The 23,529-nt window shown below is 42.3% G+C and overlaps 1 non-coding gene across 1 annotated transcript; it reads right to left on the bottom strand.

Moving 5' to 3' along the window:
- Positions 1-3,598: 3,598 nt before the first annotated feature.
- trnas-cga lies at positions 3,599-3,680 on the bottom strand. Its single transcript has one exon. It is a non-coding gene; the product is annotated as a tRNA-Ser (tRNA).
- Between the last annotated feature and the right edge of the window lie 19,849 nt (positions 3,681-23,529).

Here is a 23,529-nt window from a genome sequence, read left to right as displayed (position 1 = left end):
CATATTTCGTAGGAAAAGCGGCTTCAGGCGGAATGAGTTGGTTAAGACAGAACACGTTGCTGAGAGGCGATGCAAACTCAATGGCCCGATTGGTCTGGTCCATGGTGCAAATTTATGTAATAGTATTAAAGCAACAATGGAGGAAATATTGCATCTGTGTCTACATTTTTATTTCAACAACGTTTTTGATATTCTAATTTTGCAAATTGCTGAATTTATTTTTTATTTACAATCCCATTTTCGGTAAGTTATTTAAGATCTCACACAATATGCATTCATCCCACTTTACAGGATATTCAGTGAAGCGTTTTGAGACGTATTGTACACATATAAGGCGCTGTATGAAATGCAAGGAAATATATAACATGTAATATAATAATAACATACTATTGTACATCTATTTATTAATTCAGCGAATTGGTGGTCCTCTGCAATGCAAATAAAATAAAATAAATGAAAGAAACCAGGCAGTTATTCTTCCGCGGCATATGTCAGTGTAACTAATACATCAAAATAGTTTCACTGCATTTTCGTAGAAGACACGATTTAAATTCTTATTGATATAGACGTACCTGGAACACCAATAACAGCCAGAAAAGGATAGTATATGTACATTATCTGAAATATTGTGCCTGTTTGATACACCTTTTCTGAAAAGCTGTGATATCTCTTCATGTTGAAACGTACAGCCGGCACTGAATCCAAGATATTGGATGGATTACTATTTATACAGTAAAAGAAAGAAGTCCCAACAGGCGATCATCCAGAATTGCACTTAGATTATTTCCAGTAAATTTACAACTGCTCTCCTGGGATAAGGGTGTGAACAGATTCTTTTGGGAGCTGAGCTGGATCCACGATTGTTGCTTGGCAACACAATTAGGAAATCAAGTCAATCCTCTATAATAATATTAAATTTGTTTCCAGAGACAGGCGTGTCCACAGAACCCCAGTGCTCAGTGATTGACAGACCTGCCAGAATGGCTCATCGGCAGGAAATAGAGGGTAGTCCAGTCACTGCCATCAGTGAGCCATTTCATCGGCTGCTGTTAAACATAACAAACCTCTAATACGTAGACATCTCCCAGCGGAAAGCTTGTGGGGCATTGCCTGCAATCACTCGCACTGCTGCACAAGCTGGTAAAGGTCAACATGTGCACTAATGCACACTCAAGGGCCTTGCACCTTGGTTCTTGTAAACCTGCACCGAACTGAACCCGGGTCAAACCGCTAGCAAAGTGAAGGTCATAACCACTACTTTGGGGAACATTAACAAGAAAATAAGGAACTAGTTAAGATCAGGGAATATAGCAATCTACAATTTGAAAATGTTTTTATATGGCAATATAACACAAAAAGAAAAGTATCTGGAATCATCTGTGAAGCTGGGAAGGTTAGTAAAACAATTTAGAAATGGCTTCACAAAATAAATTGTGAAGAAAATATCAACATCCAGCAGAACCAAGTTATGTTATGAATTCGAAAAGTTGAAAAGCATTTCAGCATCTTTTGTTGTGTTCAGCCGGATGTCTGTCACACGCAAAACCTATCAACTTTCTTAGCAGTATCAAACCAAGCTGAGACTTCCATGTGTCCCTTCTGCACTTGGAAATGCCATAGACAGAGCAATGAAATGGAATGTACACTCACCCCCTGGAGGGACGCACTCTGGTTACCCAATTCCGGAAAGCATTAGGCGCAGATTGGCAACAGCCAAGTCTTGTGGACCCCGGCGTATCTCTTTGGGTAATCCTGAAGTCTAGCCATTGAAAACCACAGAGCTTGCCATGGATATTGCTGTCCGGGAAGCTTTGCCATTGATTGCCCAAGTAGCGCCAATTTACCCATTCGCCCTTTGGCTTACAGTGGAAAAAGTCGTTGAGTGGGTCAACTCCCTAATCCCAGTGACTTGTCTGCCCCTCCAAATCCTGCAGATGAATGAGGATTGCTACGCAGTCAGCAGCGCTGTCCTGGAATACTGATGAATCGACTCGCTCAGGAAGCCGCCTCAAGACCGTCACTCGATCGCGACATTGTATTGCCAGGTGTGTCATCTTGGAGCCAGTTCAGCTCCAAGCAGAAACTACCCCATCAACAGAATAGTAACAAGTTGGCCGTTAGATATCCGACAAGCACCGGTTTAATCCCTGAATCGGTTGATGGTAGGTACAAGAAACTGGCTGCGAGCCTCACGATGGGCAATGTGTCTCAGTGCGATACGGTTGAGAGCATTGCCATCAGCTTCCTTTCCGCGACTTGCTCACATGACCCTTCCCATTGAGGGATGTTTTTACCTGTTGGATGGTTGGAGTATAAGCGGCAGTTGCTTACCTCTCTGCAGCCCAATCGAGCTGGATTCCAGGCGCTGGACAAATGACTGTTCACGAACTCGAATTCCAGGTAATGCCTTCCAGCAGCTGTCACCTTCAGCCTCAGAGGTTCCTCATCAACTAACTGGCGAGTATCTGTCTTCAGCTGCCTTCAGGATAACTCAACACTAGCTGCTTAATCCGTGAACTCAAGGGGAATCCTTAGCAAATATACGTGCTCGATGTGAAGTCTCCCCGCCTCCAGGATGTTTATCAACAGATCAGTCGAGGCCGGATCCCTCCCTCTCTATATCTGCTTCCCGAGTTTTGCCACAAATCCACCACACGACTTGGCTCTTGATTTTACAGATGGGTCGGAGGAAGCCTGACTGCTCCGTTTTTTGGTGCTCTGATCCATAAAGGAGCATTGTTAGCACCACAGTATTGATACAACAGACTTTACCGGCATTGAGTCCTTGCAGTCCTTGAAGAAGGATGATCATAATCAGAAAGTCTTTCACCCCTTCTCAGTACAGTCCTTCAGTGCAGTGTCTAGGCTGAAGATGGTGTCCTCCACGACCTCGAGGTATAGATTGGAGTGAATGGTTCGGCTAATGCCCCTCGTGTCTTCCAATAAATTCTCTCGATGTCTTCACTTGGTCCGTGCAGAACCTTGAATACTGACTTGGCATCCATTCATATGCAACGAGACAGTGTTATTGTTTATGGCTGACAACCCACTGAAAGCATTTTAGAAGTTACCCCTATAGAAAGATTTAAACGGTAACAATATATCAATTATAACTCAATCCGATTATTGTGGTATTGTCCATAAGAACTTTTATAGCAGATGTGTTAAGGCGCCTGAAATATGCGCATACCTCTTGGACTTGCCAACATTTGTGACATTTTGTGAGTCAGTCTCATTTATTTCCACAAACAATTGCCACGGAGACAAGGCTTATATCGTTTGGATAATTTTGTTGACTTGGACCAGGTCTTCTTCGTCTGACTTAAATATGAGACTTTCTTTTTCTGTCCTTATCAGCTTTTGAGTTGTCTCAGTGTTATAAGAAATGCAAAGATTATTATTCTATTCGGATTCGGATTGCATACGTTAAAAGTTTTGTCTGACGCTGCAATATGCTAACCTTTTTCCCAATAAGATGATAAAAACAACTGATTGGAGGTTGACCTTAAGAATCGTATAATTTGTTGTGACTTATCAAGTTTGTTTTTACAATCACCACATCTCCACTTGATGACTGCGAGAGATTCCATCTCAAAAACGCTGCGAGCAGGGTTCGAACCTGCGCGGGAATTCCCCATTGGATTTCGAGTCCAACGCCTTAACCACTCGGCCATCGCAGCCGCTGATGCCATTTCCATTGTAAAAGTCGATTTCTTAAATAGAACTTTACTTACACTGGCAGTTTGGAGAAGTCTGATTGAAAGAATCCTCCATGTTTGCATGACATTAGATTTTCCTTAAAAAAGACCAAGTAAAGTGATAATTAAGGTGTTAGTTTCATTTCTCCCTCTCCGGCTTTCCATTAAGTAGTTTTCAGGATCAAATGTGCAGTACTCTACAATAAATAGTTCGGAAAGTCAGGAATTATCATTTACTGTCTGATTGAGGAAATAATATTCGGGACTCAAGCAAAAACCTTTCGATTTTTAATACAACACTTTTCTAATCCGATGAGCGTCAGCGAGCATTTTAATTATCCATTCTGCTACACTGGATACTGTGACATGGATTGTTGTGTTTTCAATGAAAATGCCTCATTCGCGAAACTTGAATACTACCACAGAAGCTTTGCAGCCACACACATCCAGTGTAGCTAAAACAAGTTCAATCGACCAGAGAGATGAAACAGCTTTTCCCTATCGACACTATCAAACATCTTCATTACTTGGCAATCGTAAATCTTCATTCATGAACCTCCACTAAATCTTCCATGAACCGTCTCTGCTCTTGGAGGAATAACCCAACTTATTTAGTCTCTTGACATGATTTTCGTCCCCCTTGCCCCAAGTTGGGCACTATACTCCAGCTGAGGCCTAACCGGTTGTCAAAATTGAAAAAGACATGGTTATGGCCCTTTAATGTGACGATGTGCCAAAGTGATCCAAAAAGGGTCCCAAACAGAATCGATTTGATTCGCATATGGGGCTACACTATAGATCAGTATTCCTGCTCCATACACCTCTGTAACATAGTTGGTAGTAGACACCCGTTTGTCAGTTGATTCTCTGTTCGGACATCAGGGATAATATTTATTTTGTTGAACAAACTTGATAAACAAATGTAAGTTAACTCTATCCCACTGAGAGTTGGTACTGGAAGAATCAAGATGGCCGAGTGGCCGATATATCAAAATACGATTGTTTTAGCGCCGCAGGAGACAGTTATAATCTCAGTGTAACTAACCTAAAATTAATACGTACAATTAAAGTGACAACTTTATAATAACAGTTGCATATGATATAGCGAATTATCACTACATTGAGAATTCTCAAAGATCTTCAAAGAATACAATATATAACCCTCCACTGTCAAGTGATTTGTGACGTGTTCCTCAAGTAAAAAAAACAATATTAATGGAATGTTTATTGATTTATATATTGATATATCCTTTGTATACTATTTCGACTTCCCATGGCAAGAAACTGCGAATGATTGTGATGGCTGCATTTTACGAAATTGTATCTAAGCAACGCTGCAGCCGGCGGATTTCCCCATTGGATTTCAAGACGAAGGCCATAACCACTCGGCCATCGCTGCTACAACTGCAACGGAGCTTGGGGGAAAAAAAACTATGTGTAAAGGATAACATTGTTCGAAATGGCAGACGGAGAAACATTTGCGAATTCAGGCACCAGTGACGGTTGTGTACCTAGCAATGCAGAGTCGATGTGTTCATGTGGTTTTCTCATCTCTCCAAAACTTCCAGAAAAAGGAAATTAATATGTTATATTTTAGACTGAAATATAATTGAGTGTTCACCTCTTGAGCTTTCGAATTGTGACGTTAGAAAAGTTGTTCCAGATTCCGCTGCAAACTCCGAAGAACGATCGGTATTCTGCGATGGAATTAACGTTTTAACCTGGACTCAGACATTTTACCAATATTCCGCGAAATTTGGATGAAAGCCGGGATAAGCAAATAAGCAAAGCTTATCAAGCTTGGAACTGGGATCGCTGGATGCAGTCTCTATCGTGTTCAACATTACACGCTGGATCCTAACAACAACATCCACAATAATTACATTTCTATACCATATTTGCTGGACAGTCAGCGTTTTGGCCCGGATCAGAACGTTGGGATCAGGAGTGGTGTAGGACAGCGTAGCTAGGATTGGAAAGGTGATCGAAGAGGAGTAACTTCAAACATTGCTTCAAGTAGGCAAGGCAGGGAGTACAATCTTTGTAGTTCCCCCATGTTCGGGTCGTGACCCAACTGTCCAGCATACTTGGGACGTCCTCCCGATGTGAAAGGCGCTCTATAAATGGAATCTTTTTGTTGTTGTTGTTTTAGTATGAGATTTGTTTCAAAATATCAACAATCCGGAAATGACCCAATGTGCGTGCTCGATTCAATTGCAGAAATCCGGAGAAAAGAAACAAAGGATTGTTACACAAACCGTCAGATTTACTTTTATGATTGTGTTAACTTGAGGAATACAGAGACTATGAGTGAGTGTCAGACTGAGAAAGAAAAATACGGAAACTCGGCTTCAAGCAGGGTTCTTTATATTTTCGGTCTTACGCTCTACCAAATAAGCTATTTTGGGTCTTCCAAAGAGCTAGTTTCAAAATTTATTGAACAGCAGTCAAGGAATCATGTTTTCTGGAATCTCTTAATGTTTGTTATATATCTGGTCACTCATTTCAGGACTTCATAAAAATCCTATGTGCCGTACAAAACTGTGTTTTGCGCCCTTTCACAGTTTTACTTCACCAGTTAATATGAATATGTCTTCACGAACTCGGACCTCAATACCTTCTGTGTAATTCTGGATTGAAATCACATTTGGTAGTTTCAGAAGAACAGAAAACTTTGATTGGCGGAAGAAGACAAGCTTTCATCCAGATCGCCTTCTTCCAGCCTAAAAGTCGCTCGGCATGTCCCAAATAGCATATCGTATTCTATATTATATATTTCCTTCCCAATTTTAAAGACTGTAATCATATCACCCATCAACCTACTTTGCTCCAATGTGAACATGTCCAGTTTATCTCATCCCTCCTCCAAGTATGGTCCCTCGATCACATCAACAATTTGGATTCCCCTCCTCTGTATCCTCTCAATCGTTGCAATATCTTTTTTATGTTGCGGTCATCCAAACTGCACACCGTATTCCAAGTGTGGTCACACTCATGATTTGCAAAGGCTTATCCATCTGTTTAGGCTCAATATCACGCTTTTGTTACGGCCTTGCTTCTAAATTGCATTATTCACTGCTGACGAGCATTGCGGTGATAGCTTCAATTTACTCTCAATTGGAATCCGAAGGTCGTTTTCATTTGTCGTACAAATTATTTTCTCACCATATAAATAACATTACTTTCCTGACCAATTCCCAAGAATATTGAAATTGTCGTGTAAGTGATCCTTTTCCTCTTTCCAGTATAACATTTTCACTACTTTTGTGTCATCTGCAAATTTATCCACTATGCTTGTGACCCCCAGCTTCAGTTATTTAATGAAGATATTAAATAAAAGATATCCCAAAACAGTCACTTCTAGGTTCTGTCGGTCAGCCAATTACGTATCCATTGTAAGATACTCCCACTATATCTGCTTTCTTTATTTTCAGTACCAACCGTTTAGGATTATGTTACTATCCGAATTTTGCGTCATCTTATTTTTTGATACGAATCTCCAAGAGGTTACTCGCAATGTAATCACTAGTCCTTTGATCCTCAGTCACTTTTTTTTTCAAATTGGGAGAAGCATCTGCCTTTATCCAGTTTCAAGCATTGGGAATAACAATTTGCTGTTGTGAAGCTAATAAGAGCAGAAACAAACTGGTTTAAGCACAAATTTATACGAGTAGACCACTTATCTCTAACTGGGAAGCTCCAGTTGGAGACATCAAGAGTTTACCTTGAGGAAGTGGGTACCACTGATCTCAGCTGTATTTCCATAATTCTGCAGTAAACCAGAATCAAAGATTAAGTTAGTTTAACGTACCTGGAATGGCCAGCCCAACTGGGACATCATCCTGTCATGAAAGGCCCCACATCAACGTAAATGTGTTGTTGTTAACAGCCATCTGATAGCATGATGATGCAAACTGTTTGTATCCCGGGAGGTTTTACTCTGGAACAAATAAAAGGGCCTCTGATTTTATCACAGATTGTCGCACAGCACAGCTATATGGTATAATCATCTAACGATATGCATAAACCAACAGAAGGACGCGTGTATGCAATATGTTATCCTATTCTTGCAGCCGTTGGCGTACCTGGTAAGGTTGTGATAATTTGAGCAGAGTGCCCAACAGAGGGAGAAGAGAACTGAGTGAGGTGGATCACAGTGAGAGTTCTGTTAAGAGTATGAGTTTGGTGCAGAGGGGGATATAGTTGCAGAATTATAAAACGTATAAATTTTATATTAAAATAATACAAAAGCATATCTGGATATATGACAGGTCAGTTGAAACCGTTTCCATGCACAATATGTTCCATGTGTGAAAATCAGGATGGATTGTGTGTCCTGGACTAACACGTGTACAGGAATATTACAAGGTAAGCCAGAGATTCTGAGGTCGAGGAAAGGCTGGTATCAAAATACAGCATACGGGAGGCTAAAGTGTTCATGGATCAAACGACCTTGAAAGTGAGCATATAGATATTGAAAAGGAGAGTGCATCGTTGATACATCCAACGATGCATATTGTCAGCTTAGCTCAATTTTTGACACCCTCGACACTCAGTCAGATGATTGTCAGTTCAAGTCCTGCATCAGGACCTGGAACCCATGTAGACTATGGATACCAAGACTGTGCTGACATTCAAGTTCAATGGTTTATGTGTGCTGCAGTAGTGGGATGGGGATGTGCTGTCGGATATCTCATGTACTCAGACTTTTAATAGAGGTCCCTTCAGTATGATTAATCGACGTTATGAATCCAGTGGCATCGTTGAAAACAGGAGCTAGTTTCCCTCTCTTGGTTACTGTAAAGAATCGCCCAAATAAAGTTGGACACTCACTCTATGTTGCGGCACTGTGGGTTTTTTTTTCTATGGGAAATTCCTGTGCCAAAATTAGCTGAAAGAATCACCTTTCTAAGCACAACACTGTAAATTGGAGTCATTTCGGGGCACATTAAACCGGAATGCATTGCAGGAATATAGTGGTTTTATACCGAGTGTCAATCTGTCTCAGTTCAAGCACTGTCACCTCTGAGACAGAGGCCTGTGAGTTCAAGCACCATTTCAGGGTTTAAAAATAACTATTTGGTCACTGTTTCCACGACAATTTCGGGACACGGATGTGTGTAATTGTATGCCGCATTTCACCCACAAACACACAGTCAATTCACTTTACAGTATTTTCTGAGACGTCTAGAAGATGTGAAAATCGTTATGTCTAATGGAAGGATTATTATTTTATAATCTAACCTCACACTCCAATGCAGAGCTGAGAATGTGTTGAATTTACAGAGATGCCGCCCTTCCAATGAAACAGAGCCAGGCAGTTTTTTTTGATAGAGTTTGTAAATGTACATCCAGTTATCTCCCAAAATAATTTCAGAAGCACAGAATCAATCGTGAATTTTCAATAACATATAAGAATAATGATCACCGTCTGTTTTATTTTCTAGTCAACTTGTTGGCGATGGCCATCCTATCCCGGGGGAGATGTGGTCTGTCCAAATGTATTACCAATTATCTGGTGGCCATGGCGGCAGCAGATTTTTTCGTGCTGTTGGTTGACGTGATACTGAATCGCATCGGAGGGCTTTACTTCCCAAACAGCTTTCTGTACATCACCCCCGTTTGTACTATCAAAGTGGCTCTGATTTACGTCACCACGGACGGCTCTGTCTGGCTAACCGTGGCTTTCACGTTGGATAGATTTATTGCAATTTGTTGCCCGAATCTGAAAGTGAAATATTGCCGCGAGAGAACGGCGGCCCTTGTAATAACTACGGTGTGTTTGCTTAGTGGAGTGAAAAACATTCCCTGGCTCTTCATCCAAGAACCAATATATATAAACAATAATATCCCATGGATGTGTCAATTGATGGCCAATTTTTACACTTCACTGGCCTGGGCGGCTTTTGACTGGTTCCAAGTTATCTTGACACCCCTGCTTCCCTTCTGTCTGATTGTCCTGCTAAACGCTCTGACCATGAGGTCAATCTTATTGGCCAATAGGGTGCGCCAAGTGCTCCGCGGGCAGAGCAGAGGGGAAAACCAGAAGGACCCAGAAATAGAAACTCGCAAAAGGTCTATCGTCTTGCTCTTCACCATAACCGGCTGCTTCGTGTTCCTTTGGCTGACTCAAGTTGTGTTCTTCTTCTACTGGCGGATTACAAAAACGTACACTTACACGGGTCCCGAGGACCCTGTGTACATCACGCAGGAAAGCGCCTACTTACTGCAGCTCCTGGGTACCTGCACAAATACATGCATTTACGCTGTGACTCAAAGTAAGTTCAGGCAACAGTTGATGGATGCGGTGAAATATCCTTGGCATCTCATAGTTGCTTGTAACAATCAAGGAAAATGACATATCATATTCCTTTTCCAGCTACAAATATACGGTCATCTCACTCTACAGTATATTCAGTAATTTGCTTTTAGATGTCTCGAAGACGTGATAAGCGATACATCAAATGCAAGGATTATTATTATCATTGCTTATCTTTAAGGAATAAAAAAAATCTTAAGATGTGTGGCATTGTGGACAATGTAGAAGAAATGCACATCAAGGGATTTGGTGGTCAAGTTATCCTAAGGGCCGTATCCTGTCAGCGGATTTCCAAACGGCAGCCTTTTATGACATTTTGAAAAATAAGTACAAATGGTGGGAAAAGCGATGAGTCATTGAATTCAGAAGAAATAACATTGCAATCATTGTTATTTACTTACACAAATGTTCAACAATAGAGCATTTGATGTCCCACAGAATCAACTTTGCTGCAGATCAACGGTAAAGTAATCGGAGTCTCACAGCCTTGCTACATTTCCTTCACGCAAACTGTTTTGACGGTCCAGTTTAGTGTAAATTTCCTAGGCTCGAAACCGATCAAAAATCGTGGTTCTGTGACATTAGATAAAAATAAAATATGCATTGTACATATATTACATATCTTATGTAATCGTACGAAGTGTTTCTCCCACAAAATACACAGCAAATTAATTTTACATCATTGCCTGTGAAGCGTTTTGAGACGTTTGACATTTTCAGATGTTGCATTGAAGCGAACGTTTCACAGTTGACATCTTTCTATGGTCAAAATCAATCGAATGCGGTGTTTAACACAAAGGCAGTCAAATACTCATGATATTTCGTTTTCCTCTTGTTTTGGAATTCATAATTATAATGGAAAGTACCAATTGAAAAAAGTTCTGCTGAATTTAAATGTTTAAGGACAATGAGAGCGGATTTGTGCTTCAACTCAAACCAATCTGTCTCAACTGGAATCAATGTATACACTTAGAGCATCAATACCTACCAGAGGGGCCATCGTGGAACAACGGGAGCAGGCAGTTACCAAGCTTGGAAATTTTTCAGACAACAAACCCCATTTTGTATTTCAATTTTTCATTGCCAATTGACCGTCTCTCTTCGAGTTTCTATAGTGTAGCAGTTATCACGAGTGGTAGGTCCCAGGGTCGATATCTGGCGAATACATTCATTGTAAACTTTCAGAAGAAAATCAACTATCTTTATATCATATCATTTGGAAATTAATCCAGTAAGTAAAATTGGCGGAGCTGGAGGCCTAGCCATGGGCAGGGTAAAGATGACCATAGGCCTGGTCGAACAGGAAGCTATTCAGGCGACCTGAACATGAAGCAGAGGACGGGCGAAGGGGTTGATTGAAGGTTTTCCAGTTTCGGGGTTGAAGGCACGGCCGCCGATGCTGGAAAGGTGAATTCGGGGATACGGAGGAGGCCGGACCCAATACAGCAGAGGCAGTGGGTGCTGCTGCGGGGAGAGAGGAGGATAGAGACGTGCGGGTGCAAGGAATGGAGGGATTCAAATGCTGGAGAGAGGATTTTGAAATTGATCCTTTATGTGTCACGGAAGCAGTGGAGTTTGGTAAGGACTGGAGTAATCGGGCACGATGTTTGGTGCGGGTGAGAAAGCGGGCAGTGGTGTTTTGCATCAGCAGAATTTTGTGAATAGTTGGGGAGGGGAGACCCGCGAAGGTTTTAGAGAAGTCCAGCCGGGGAATTGTATACACAGGAATAGAAAGTATTTTGCAAAATGAATTCACCTTTCCCTAAATATTTTCCTGGCAATTAAATTGATTGGTGTGCGACTGATTTAGTTTTCTGAATTCATTGCATTTCATTTTCAGGTAAGGACAATACTATTTTTGAAAATGTATTTTTCCTCAAGTTGTGTCCGTAATTGCAGTAAGCGGGGCCGGACTATATTGTGAGTCATACAATAGTTTAATTTATTGTACTAAACATTTTTTTACACATGCAGTAGAGCTGAAGGCAGCGACCAAATTCTGAGTGTGTGAATGGATTTCTTGCAAGTGCTTGTGTGGTCTCTTGATGAAATGGTGTCAGTTTCGGTTGGTTATCAAACGAGCAAATGGGGAATGTTAGGAGAATTGGTTTTCAGGCACAGAGCAGTTAGATTCTGGAATGTCTTACCGGCAGAATCCATATGAGTCTTCCAAATGAATCAGAAAAATATCCAAAATGAGTATCTCGATTTTTTTGGCGTGTGATCATTCGGTTATCGGGCAAAAGAGAAAAGTCGTGACCATGCTTAAGAGTATCCAAATCAAGTTGAGAATTCCAGTATCCCACCTACACATGGAAATCCCAGAGCTTGGTTGTATGAAATGGTGTGTTGACAGGGCATGTTTAATCATCCATGAAAGAACTGTTCATAAAGCCAAAACAGGTATGATCTGGGATGGCCAATATGGACATTCTCTGTCCTTTACATGTGTGTATTAGTGTTTATTTCACTATTTAAATCAGTCAACACATTACATTTGTATAGCGACTTTCACGTCAGGAAAAAAAAAAAATTTGTAAAGCAAAAAGAAGTCGCTGGGAACACTCAGTTGGTCAGCCAGCATCTATGGAGAATGTGAGTCAAGATTTAGGGTCCATTACGCTTCGTCAGAGGTCGTCGATCGAAATGTTGACCCACTTTTCTCTTTTCATAGACCCCGACTGACCTGCTGACTGTTCCTAGCGACTTCTGTTTTTGTTTCAGGTTTCCAGCATCATGATTACGGCTATAAAGAACCTTTCGCATCAGACGGACGTCCCAATGCGCTGAACAGTCGGAGATCAGGATGTGAGAATGGGGGCAGCTTGGGGATGATGAAGGGCAAAGAGCGAGGAGGGCGTGTATGAGGGTTTCAGTGGCCTGACGGGTGAGGCAGTGGCGGAGTGGGGCAGTGGTTCAGAGGTGGAAGTGCAACATTACATCCCAAGCAGCCATTCGAAAGATACGTTGACCAATCTTTGAGGTCAGTATGAAAAGAGACTGATATGCTATAAACAATGAGATGAGAGCGCCGATCTGGCGCTAGACCATCAGGGAACAGTCACACGTCATTATACTTGTTTGTAATATGTTAATTTCTTGTGTGGATGTTGTCTCAATGTGTTTCTCAGTGCTGTGAGCTCTTTCCATAATCGTGTTCGCAAACACAAGTAGAACATATTCTTACAATTAGGGTAAACCGTTTGTGACATTTTGAAAAGTTCATCCAAGTGGATGGAAAACGCTGATGCAAATAATGAAGACAACTGATATTACAAAGGTTTATTCTAGCCTTCTAGCCTTCAGCCGAGCCTTCAGCTCCCCTCTCGACTCTCTTCCCCCTCCTCGCTCCCTCCCTTCCCTCCCCTCACCCTGACCATTTCCCCCCTGCTCGGGTCATGACCCAACTGTGCAGCGCCTTGGGACGTCCTCCTGACGTGAAAGGCGCTTTATAAATGGAATCTTGTTGTTGTTGTTGTTGTTCTAGTCCTGCCGCCACACCCCTAAATTATACTTAAGGAAAATTGACCAAATACATCCTTTGTTTTGGAGCTCTCACCTGAGAGTTTATCCTGAACTCCACTGTTATCTCCACGAAACCCACCTTATCCAACATTTGCTAATCATCAGCAATTCTTGCACTCAATGTAACCTAAAAATCGCTTTTCATTTGAAAATCTGTTTTCCTAAATAGAGGTGCCATTGATTGACGGCCAGCACTCTGAGCGTGTAATATTGTGATGCAAGTTCCAAACTTGGATCTAACCATTTTCAATAATTTTTATGTTCGGTGCTTGGGTAAATGTGAAGCAACTGAGTGTTTTACCGGCCACAGAACCAAGTTTGCTAAGGATACAATAAAATATAATACAAAATTATATTTATCTAGCGCATTTCACGTCGGATGGATTCTTCTGTTTCAGAAGCAAACCCACCAGCAGCGAATTCTCATGAGGAAAGATTTCAATTAATCCTTGAGAGAAAAAAAATAATAAGGTGCATGTAACATAACTTGAAAGGGTGAACAAAGTTACATATAACACAGTGCTATTTGATTTGACTGAGGAACAAGCGTTTGTTCTCCTTCAAATTTATCCTTCTCGTCACATGGAAACAACAACAACAACAAATATTTCTATCCCATCCGTAATATGTTAGTCTTCTGCCGGATTATAGACATCCTCCTATTTGATAAAGCACCTGATGCACAACATACATTGATACCAAGACAAACAAAAAATGCTGCACGATACCAAGAGACAACTTTAGCCACATGTGTTAAACCAACATGTGCGGATACACGAAAGACTGTAAAATTAGGGCTTTCAATTTCACGGAGTCTCAGAGCCGGTATATGTTTCGCTCATAGAGTCAAAGGAAACAATGAGGCCATTCGTCCCATCGCGCTTGTGCCAACTCTTCAGAAGAGCTGCCCAATCACTCCCACTTCATGCTCTTTCCCATACCCTTGCACTTGTTTATCCTTTTTAAATACCTACCTAAATTTCATTGAAAATTTGTTGTTGAATCCTTCGTTTAAACGGATATAATGTTCCTATTTACGCTTTGATTTCGATTAACTTAGTTACATTTACATTTACATTAAGTACGCACTATTCCAGGACACTGCTTATGACAGCACAGCCTCGCTAAGCGGGAGAACGTGAAAGGGCTTAGCTGTCACTGGGACAGGAAATCTCCAAGTGAGCTCTTGTTAACGCTGCAATCCAAAGCGCTAACAGGGAGCCTGGTCCTCTCAGGAGAAGTAGTGTCTTCCCACACAACCCTCAGTGGGAAACTATGCGGTTTCATGTAGTTAGACTCCAGCCGTTACCCAACATACATTGGGGTCCAAGGTCTTGCCTCTCGCAGTCCTGCAGCCAAAATTCTCCAGAATTATGTAATTAGGAAGCGTCCCTCCAGAGATAGATAGAGAGAGAGATAGAGATAAAGAGAGAGAGAGAGAAAGAGAGAGAGAGAGAGAAAGAGAGAGAGAGAGAGAGAGAGAGAGAATGCATTTCATTACAATAAATACTTCTGTAAAGTCCATGTGTCTTTGCAATTCTTAGTTGGGTATCTTAACAATGGACGTCTTCTCGAACCTGCCATCACTTCGCATCCAAAACACTCTCCTTTACTGTCTTCATCATCACTTCCTTCATGTGAAGCACAACGGGAGTGATTTGCCACCTATGTTTTCCACCTCTTTATACCTTGCTATGTCTGTTTCTTACATTTTTATATGTCTCCTTCCCGACTGACGCGTTAAGTCCTCGTGTGTTGCTAATCCAACCAAAACCTATGTAACAATGGACTTCTTCCCAAAACTAACAGCATCCAGATTGCGGACTGTACTTATTGAGTACTACCGACAACTTTTGTCCGAGAGCACTTTTTATGTTTGCACGCCTTAATATTTTTAAAATTCAGATACCACTTGAAGTCCGAATTTGGAGAAAAAGATGAATGTATCATTTATTTAGTCATTAAATAATTTGATTATTGTTTCCTTTATTATTGTTCCACGCTCAATGCTAATACAATGGCAAGACTCAACAATGAGAGCAACCAGTATTCAGGAAACAGATATTGAGCTGATAAATAAATATTAAATCGTTGCATTTAGCACAGCAGTTTCAAAATCTTCTCGACGTCTCAATGCACTTCACAGAATATACTGTATAATGAATTGACAGCATACTTTTGGGCGAAATGCGGCAGCGAATTACTCACAGCAATGTGTCACAAACATTCGTGGATTAAAGTGAGCAATTGAGCATTATTTTGTATTTTTGCGGAATTATTATCAAGCGCGTGGCACACGGGAACTTGCCTAATCATGTTGGGAGTCAAACACAAGTCTCTCATTTACGAGGTGAGCGCTCTAACTTAATGGTCTAACTAAAGGTCAATTAATATCAATGAACATAGTTTACAATTATTGGGAATAAAGTAAGAGACAGCAACAGAACTAACCACTGTGTATTGCTTTTCTGCTGTGTAAATGAGTGCAGATGAGTACCTGAAGCTACAAAACCAGTATTCGATGTTTATCAACTAATCTGTATTGGTAGAGATTAGACAGCACCGTTGTCCTAAATCAGCAAGACATGCATTTATTCATGATAGTACAATTGGCAATGGACTGTTTCATACTTAACTTTGAGTACCTGACAATATCGAGGTTCACATGCAATGGCCCTCTTGGTATGAGATTATTGTTAGCAATTCCCAGTGCAGAAGCTACTGTAGTTTGACAATATTGATTTAGTGTTAAGTTCTTCCGCCTGTACCACCCGTCAGACCGTTAAACCGAATTCCAGATCCTGCAGCACCATTCGAAAAGAGAAACGAGTTTCTTCCAGTATCCTGACCAATAATCTGGCAAATAAAATTAGTCACTCACTCCATTGCTGTTTCTGCGACACTCTTGAGTGCAATTGACTGGCGCATTTCATTTAAAAAGCTGCACAGTAACTACACTTGGAGTAAATCAATACACTTGCGTTACTCTGAATAGTAATAGTAATATTAGACACGGTTGAATTGATGGGTGTTGGGGCATGAGAGTGGGAGCGAGGGGTAAATCAGGGATGCATTTCCAGAGATCCGTGGTGCAGTGGCTGAAACTTCGTCCACCAATGGCAGTCGTTGAGTGGGGGGAGGAGGGAAGTTGGGGTGTGGGGTGGGGGGTTGGGGGAACAACACATGGCAACAGTTGCCTATGAGGGTCTTTTTACTGTGAAATAAAGGCGAGGATTATTAAATTTAATCGCACAGCATTATAAAACGAATACTGAAGAATATTTAAGATTTATTACATATTATACTGCAGGTAAACAGTATATTCCAAGAGAGCAAAGGTGAGTACATTTCTATTCTAATCCATGCTCTCTCCCTATCCTTCCTGCGCAGGTGCTTCCATCTGTATCTCTCTCTTCTAACAGCATTCCCTGCTCTCACCTCATTTTGCCTGTGCTGGTGCTCCCTCCCCAGTGCAGCTTTCCACTGTAGTCCCATTCGTTGGTGCTCCACATTGTGTTTGCACTTGTACTCACTCACACACTCATCGGCAGGAATTGGAAGGGCAGACCTCATAACGGGGCTCGAGAGTCATCGAACTCAGCTCTTGCTACCCTGAAAGAAAAAGCCCTAAGTGGTAGGAAGATGCAAACTGGACAAGCAGAAGCTTGGCAGACAGAGCTTCCAATAACAAGCTACGTAGTTTTCGATGGTGGGACCCCATCAGTTACATAAATGCACACTTTAAAGTAGAGACACATTGACTCTCGCCAGCCTATGTCTAATCCTCATGGTGATTCGGTTCGCAGAGAAACTGCACATTCATGAGAAACACATGTAGTTCCATGTGAAGGAGTGTGACTGGAACTCATCACCTCGTGTAGATGGTGCAATCACGTGGATGAGTTTCAATAATAATCAAAAACAGCAGAGCATTCATAGCTCTCTCCTTCCACTTTGTTTCTCTTTCAGCAATGCCGCCACAGGAGGTGGACCCCCGACCAGCAACGTCACATGTGAGTAAGAGGTTTCCTGGGTTTGAGCCCAGAGGGAAAGGAGCTGATCACAAACATGTCTGGTCAGCAGTGTGCCCGAGCCCCACACGAAGCCATCGCTTGCTCATGAGCCTCCCCCAAACCAGAGGCCATTGTTCTCTTTGCCCCTCTCTCCAGCTCTGTTACTCCCCTTTTTTCTTAGTCTATTTTTATGTGAGGGTGTGTGACTGTGTGTCTTTCTGATTCTGTTTGTCTGTGTGCCCGTGTGTCTGCTTGTCTCACTGTATGTCTGTGTTTCTGACCGGCTGTTTGTATATCTGTCTCTTTATATTTCTGTCTATTTTTCTGCATGACTGACTGTATGCTTGTCTGCACGTCTGACTGTATCCGTGTGTCTGTGTGTGACTCACTTCTCTGAATTTCAGCCGCTTCATGTGTTCTGTCCTTCACATGGGATGTTAAACTGAGGTTCATCTGCCTGTTCAGGTGGACAATAAATATCCAGCCGCATTATTCAAAGAAGGACTTTTTTTTCCCGTTTTCAGGTCGACAATCCACAAAATATAGTACTTCTTTTATACATGTTAGTTTCGCTGCAAACTGGATATTTTGTCTGGCTCAAAAAGCACACAGAATCCACTATGCAGTATATTCTGTGAAAGCGTTGGGACTTTGCGAAGAGGCGATAAATAGTTATATCGTACGCTGGGATTATTGATGTACAACTGTCTGTCTAATAATTATTACTGTCTTGATCATTAACCGTTAAAAGTTTCAAGTATCAATGTAATTGATGATAAAATAAGTAACGTTGAGTATTACTGAATTGTCCTCGTGTTAAATCACGTTTCTGTTTGTTTCAGATGCGTCGGTGAGATTTGCTCAAGAATCGTTGCCTCCAGAGGTGAGTAAATACGGGTTCATTTTTTCAACCCAGCTCAGGCCCTGTGACAGCCCAGCTCAGGCGATGTGTCAGCCCAGCTGAGGCCCTGTGTAAGCCCAGCTATGTCGCTGTGTCAGCCCAGCTCAGACCCTATGACAGCCCAGCCCAGCCCCTGGGTCAGCCAATCTCAGGCCCTGTGTCAGCCCAGCTCAGCCCTGTGTCAGCCCAGCTGAGGCCCTGTGTCAGCCCTGCTCAGACCCTATGACAGCCCAGCTCAGCCCTGTGTTCGACCAGCTCAGGTCATGTGCTGATCCAGTGCTAATCTTTGGGTATGTAAATTTGTGTAAGTGTATAATGTGTCCGTGGGTGTGCGGGTTGGATCTGTGTAAGCGGTTGTATGTGTATGTGTGTGTATATGTTTCTGTCTGTGTGTCTGTCTGTCGCTCGTTTTGTTTTTACCTACATGTGTGTTTACGATTTACACCTATATAATATCTTTCACGTTGGCAGCATCTAGCAAATAAAAGGTTATTATCATTATTATGCGTTACAAATTAATTAGCGGGGGATTTTCTCATGATCAATTGATTTGTTTTGACCTCCAGGCATTTTAACAGCCATAGCGTTCATGGGGGAGAGGTGGAGACATGCGCGCATACACTGGATATGTGGGTTGCGGTCCCCAGCTGGGGGCGGGGGAGAAATACAACCCCCATTCAAGAGCTGTCGGTTGAGGTTTCCCGGGGGGCTTTGGAGGAGACAGGGACACACACCCACGGACATATAATGAAGCTATGTCTTGGGGTCCCTTTGGAGCCGAAAGATGAAATCATTGGGAGTGGTTTCTCCATGATCCTCAGCACACGTGCTGATTGTTGGCCTGATATCACCTACGCCAAACTGACATAAGGAAACAGGAGTGGGAATCGCCGTGAAGACGTGGACGATGGTCCAATCTACGCCACAGTCAGAGTGTAGCGCGGAGGCCACTGTACATGAACTGCTCTCTCTCCTCTCTACATCCCCCATCGTCAGCTGTGGTCAATATCAGCTTCAGTCTCACCTCAATGGCGCTCTCGCATCACTTGTCACTCTAATATAGAGAGAAACTGAGACAGGGAGAAAATGAGAGAGAGAGAGAGAGAGAGAGAGAGAGAGACTGAGACAGAAAAAGCAACTGAGTGAGTGAGACACAGAGAGAGAGAGAGAGAAAGAGAGAGAGAGGGTGAATGAGTGAGTGAGTGAATGAGTAAGTGTGTGAGCAAAGTGATTGAAAGAGAGAAGGAGAGACAGATCGGTAGGAGAGATCGAGATTAAGAGAGATTGTGAGCAAGAACGGGAAAAAGAGAAAGGGAAAGAAATGGAGTGAAAGAGCAGAGAGAGAGCAGAGAGCGCAAAGAATGTGAGAGGGGAGAAAGAGAGTGTGGTGTGAGGGAATGGGAATAATTAAGAGAGGGAGAAATAGGGGAACAGACTGATAAGGCATGGAAGAGATTGTGTGTGAGCGCAGATCGATCTTGAGAGGTGAGAGATTGTGATTGAGATAGTGAGAGAGCGCAGAAAGAGGATGTGTGTGGGAGAGACGGACTGAAAGAGAGCATCTGGAGAGGGACAGGGAGCTAAGAGAGTGATTGATTGACTTGAGAAAGACAGAGGAGATTAAGATACAATGAGAGGGGGATTGAGAGAGAGAGAAAAGGCGAGGGCATGAGAGTGTGTGCGAGAGAATGAATAACAAAGTGGGTGAAAAGATTGAGAGACTCAGTGCAAGAGGAAGAGGGACAGAGTGAGAGACAAATAGAGAGAGAACAGAGAGAGAGAGATTCACTTGTGGAGTGGGGTGTGTGCGTGGGACGGGGGGGTGGGCGGGCGTGGGGGGTGGTGGGAGGACCGGCGGTGGTTCGGTTTGAGGTCGATAAACTTAAGTCAAACCTAACTCTTGGACTGCGCCGTAAGTCATCTTTTCCCCTCCCCATCCCACCACCTTCACCTTCCTCCCCCAGCTCAGGTGCCCCGCCGGCCATGTCTATAGCATCACATCCTTTACGACGTGTAAATATTATGTCTCTGGATGGGAAACAAATAACTGCTGCTTATTTGACGTTTCTAAATAGCGAATCAGGACAGCGGCTGTCAAAATATAGGTCACCCCACCCTCACCCACCACCCACCACCCCCCCTCCACACAAACACACACGCACGCAGACACTTAAAATATGAAGTTAGTTTCGTTAGAAACGCTTACATTCGTTCGCTGTAAAAGTGGCTGTTTGACACGGCGAAGGTTGTTTCCCTTTAACTTTAAAGGGTATCCCCGCCTAACGGCAGGAAAAATATAGGATAACCCCGGCTTAAAATATAACGTTACTCTGGTTAGAAATGCATATGCTTGTGGAATAACAAACTTGATTGTACATTGGCTGTGTGAACAGGTGAAGTTTGTTGATAAAATCCAATCCGTATTGCAATGTTCTGTTGAAACCTAATCACAATCATCTGAATTTTATGTTTAAGTGTGATGTATGTTCCGTGCATTTGGTAAAATGTTAGATCAAATTTTCTGGGTAAAGGACTGTTTGTTGTCTTAATTTTGTTGATCACAGTGGCAGCTATTTATCAGTTGTTGATGTAACGGCCTCTGTTGTTTATTCAGACTTAGCTGATGGGAATGTAACCCAAGTGATTCCAATATCAAAACCACTATATTGATCTGATCAACCCATTGCAATGAATTTACTATATTGTAGTGAACAATAAATGGATTACTAACTCGTCACACGTATTCACTTGTTTTGATGAAATATATAATTTTGATTATGAATAAGATTGTTAACCGTTTATTAAATTTTACTACTTACATGGAAATTTGCCTCAGTTCATACTTCTTCTGAGGGTCACAAATTAAATAATGTTTACGAATTAAATAATTTTTACAATTGACGGAGACCAGTGCTTAAACCAGTCTCAAAAAAGGCTATTCAGAGGGAAAAAGATATCAGCCATACATCAGAAATAAGGTGAACTTGTCCGTCGGCGGTGTCAGCGGCCTTTGATGTCCAAAATCAATAGTGTGAGTTTCACTTAACCCTGACACACAAAGCGAGTTTATTTTGCAAAATGGACGCTCAGAGAACGGTCTTATGTGAGGTACTCTCTCAAGCACTCGGTGAATTGATCACCGATGCTATACTTCATTGGAAAATTCTAACCTTGAGCGACCATTGGCGTCTCTTTCCGAGAGCAGCACAGGTAGACGCACGATGAGCCTAATAGTCTCTTTCTGGGCTGCACAATTGTATGATTCTGTTGCCAGTTCGGCGCCGAGGAGACCCAGAACTCCTACCCCCAAGGAGGATAACCGTGTGTTGTGTCAGCCAGACTGTATAAGCACTGGAAAAGTTTGGCAGATTCTACACTCATTAGCATCATAGATGCTTATAATCCATCAGTACTACAATAGCACAGGACAGTCAGCAAAGGAGCATAGTTTTGCGCTATATTGTCTGTATTTGGATAGCAATGATTCGTCCCTCCAGTGAGAAAGTGCGCATTGCATTCCAATAAATGGGAATTCCCATTCGAGATTGGATGGATTGAACTATCTCGGTTTAGTTTGGATTCTCGCAATCGCTTCAAAATGACACACAGCTGAGCGCAATGAAAATTAGTGAACCTTGCTTACAATTCAGGTCATTAAAATATAACGTGCAGGAGGCTGGTTTGTTTCTTTAGAAAAGTGCCCCCTGTGCTGAAGATGGGGCCGCGTATTTGTGTGTTTGAAGCTTTAATGTGCCTGCATTGCTGAGAATGGCAATGTGTGTTTACGTGTCAGACAGCGTCGGTCGTGTGCCCCCAGCGCTATGTGTGTGTGAATGTGTGTACAAGACGCTCTAATGCGCTGAGTTCTGAGGAATCGCGCTGTGGGCGAGTGAGAGTCTGCACTGTCCGCAATGCTGAGTTTGGCGCTGTTTGCGCGCGTGTGTGAGAATCTGTAATATAACCGCAGTGCTGAGGATGGCACTGTGTGTGTGTTGGTGTGTCTGTGTATGTATGAGAGAGATTATAATGTGCCAGCAGTGCTAAGGGTAGTGCTGTGTGTGTGACAGAGAGAGAGAGCGCGGGAGAGAGAAATGGAAATGCTGTAATGTGCCTCTGACTTCAGTGAACATGCGGAAATTCAAGAAATTGCATTTTCGAGTCCTGCGGTGATCAGAAAAGTCCTGAACACGATTCTTTGTTAACAACTAATAGCTTTCCTTTTGTGCATTCTGATACCTTTCATAATTCTGCTCCTGCTCCTAAGGTGATGGTAAATGAGACCTGTCTGCAAACAGTTCTCCTGTATGTTTCCAAACTCATAATCATCATAATAATAATCCTTGCATTTAATGCAGCGCTTTTCACGTCGGGAGGACATTCCAAAGCGCTTCACAGAACACACTGTAAAGTGAATTGACTGTATATTTGTGGGCGAACGCGGCAGCCAATTGCGCACAACAATGTCCCACAAACAGTCGTCGATTGAAAATGACCAATTTATTATTGTTTTGTTTTGGAGGGATTATTATTAGGCTCTGTGTGGAGTAAGGAAACTTGCCCAAGGTTTCGACCTCTGCCTGTAATTGAACTCAGGTCTCTCGCTTGCAAAGCGAGTGCTCAAACCACTGAGCTACAGGACTCCACTCGCGGGATACAATGGAGAGGCTTTCTCCACCCTATTGCAGAAGTTCAGCATCAGTGAGTTGGTTCTGGGAAAAACAGGGGAAGTAGCCAGAAGGAGGAAGTTCGGATCCAATGAAATCCAATGAAAATTAAGATATTTACACATCACAACTCAGCTGGCAAACCTCGCTGATGGGAGGTATTTATCTGATGCTGGTGAGGGAATTTTGTGTCTGGAGAGGACAGTATTGGGATGATCTCAGTTTGTGACGAACTTTAAAATAATCCGGTGACTGAAACAGTGAAACAGAGCAAAAACAAAGCAAATGTAATATGTTGCTGTTGTTGTTGTAGTGGTGTTGCGCACTCTGGGCTCTCACAGTATCAATTACAAGCCTCTGTTGTGAAGTCAGACGCATTGCATGTACTGATAGCCCTTTGCAATCGTGT

This window comes from Callorhinchus milii, unplaced genomic scaffold (assembly GCF_018977255.1).
Source record: "Callorhinchus milii isolate IMCB2004 unplaced genomic scaffold, IMCB_Cmil_1.0 Scaffold40, whole genome shotgun sequence".
In the NCBI taxonomy this organism is placed as follows: Eukaryota; Metazoa; Chordata; class Chondrichthyes; order Chimaeriformes; family Callorhinchidae; genus Callorhinchus; species Callorhinchus milii.
The sequence above is the reverse complement of the archived record's forward strand: the minus strand, read 5'-3'. Positions and strand labels throughout refer to the sequence as shown.